Below are 2,310 nucleotides of genomic sequence, written 5' to 3' on the forward strand. Positions count from 1 at the left end.
AAAAAAAAAAAAATGCATTGACCTATGTCACTTTAGTTTTGTTTATTTCACTGTACATAAATTATATTTCTATAAAATGCATTAAAAAGAAGAACAACAACAACAAATAGAGTACTAGCCTTGGAATAAATCTTAGATGAAAAAGGGTAAAGAGTATGATTTAAGGAATGAGAGAGAAGGTCAACTGTCTTCATCTTTTGAGGCCTTCAACTGATTGGATGATGCCTCCTACCCTGTGATGAACCCAGTGATAGAATCTGAGAAATATCCATACAGATAGAGGGAGAACCTGAAGATTTGGGACGAGTGCTTCACATCCTGAGACACAGAGTAGGACAGTAACCCACTGATGGGTGATGACATCAGTTTAGTGTGTTGGATCAACATATTTTTTAAAGGACACAGAGTAGTTTATAATAGAAAAAGTTGGATTGCATACACAAATAGTAAGGATAAATACAATTTTAAGGAACTTACTTTCTGTTATAAACATGTTTGCATTGCATGATCCAAGAAGCTGGACTATATAAAGAAGTATGCAGCATCAATGAGGAAGACTCATTAACAACCTGTGGAATGCAGATGGCACAACATTCTTGGAGAAAATGAGAGGATTTGAAGGACTTCCTAATGAAGATCAAAAACTATAAGCTTTAGTATGGATTACAAATCAACATAAAGAACACAAATCTTCACAGCTTGGCCAATAAGCAACATCATGATAAATGGAGAAAACATTGAAGTTATCAAGGATTTCATTTTACTTGTATCCATAGTCAACACCTGTGGAAGCAGCAGTCAAGAAATCAAATCTGCTGCGAAAGACTTCTTTAAAGTGTTTAAAAAAAAAAAAAAAGATGTCTCTTTGAGGACAGAGATGTGCTTGACTCAGCCACCTCGTGTGAAAGGTGGACAGTGAACAAAGAAGGCCAAAGAAGAATTGATGCCTTTGAATTATGCTGTTGGCAAAGAATATTAAATATACCATGGACTTCCAGAAGAACAAACAAATCTGCCTTGTTAGTACAGCCAGAATGCTCCTTAACAGTGTGGATGGTGAGGCTTTGTCTCACTTACTTTGAACATGTTATCAGGAGGGACCAGTCCCTGGAGAAAGAACATCATGCTTAGTAAAGAAGAGGGTCAATGAAAAAGAGGAAAACCCTCAACAAGATGGACTGATACAGTGCTGCAACAGTGGGCTCAAACCTATCGATTGTGAGAGAGTGCAGGTCTGGGCAGCATTCCATTCTGTTGTACACAAGGTCTCGTATAAGTTGGAACTGACTCTACAGCACCTAAAAACAAAATTGTATGTGCATTATATCTAGGTATAAAATACATTGTTTAATGTAGCTTCAAAAAAAAGTTTGAAAGAGAGACTATAAATCTCTAGAAGTATTTTGTTTGACAGAGCATATGATGTGGTGTGTGAGCAGAGGAGCAACAATGGCTAAGAGCAGGGCAAGGCTGGTGGACCTGAGAACAAACTCACAGGAGCCTGCACAATCATTCTCAATGTGGAGAACAAGAACAGGATTTCCAGGTTCCCAAGGAGATTGAGGGTGTGGAAGGACTGAGAGGACCAATGATTACAATAAAGCCTGGAACAAAGTGTGATGGTTAATTTGACATGTCAATTTGGCTAGGCTATGTTGTTTAGTTGTTTGGTCACACAGTAGTCTAAGTGTTACTATGAAATATTTACATGTTTTTAACATTTAAATCAGTTGACCTTAAATAGAACAGATTTTGTCATTATTGTTAGTTGTCATTGAGTCAATTCCAACTCATGGGCACCCATGTGTGCAGAGTAGACCCCTCAATAGGGTTTTCGAGGCAATTATCTTTCAGAAGGAGATCACCAGGCTTCTCTTCCAAAAAAGCACCTCTGGGATAGGTAAGAATTGCCAGCCTTTTGGCTAGTAGTCAAGTGCTTAACCATTTGAGGCACTCAGGGACCTTTCATAATATGAGTGGGCCTCATCCAATCATTTGAAGGCCTTAAAAACAAAAGTGTATGTTTCCCAAGGGAAGATTCTGCCTCCGTACTATATGTAGATATCCTGCCAGAATTTCCCTTTCTCTACTGACTGATCTACTGATATTTGGACACAAGACTGCTAGAATTTTCAGCCTGTTCCCTAATATATGGATTTTGGACTTGCCATCCCTCACAATCATCTCTCTGTCTCTCTCTCACTCTCACATTCTCTCTGGAACTGGTGCTGCTTCTGTAGAGAATCGTGACTAAGACATAAGATGCCTGAGTTCGAGATTTTGTCACTGGATGCAAAATGAAGTCTTCAG

Source organism: Orycteropus afer, unplaced genomic scaffold (assembly GCF_000298275.1).
Source record: "Orycteropus afer afer isolate SDZICR_OR568_19922 unplaced genomic scaffold, OryAfe1.0 scaffold00053, whole genome shotgun sequence".
Lineage (NCBI taxonomy): Eukaryota > Metazoa > Chordata > Mammalia > Tubulidentata > Orycteropodidae > Orycteropus > Orycteropus afer.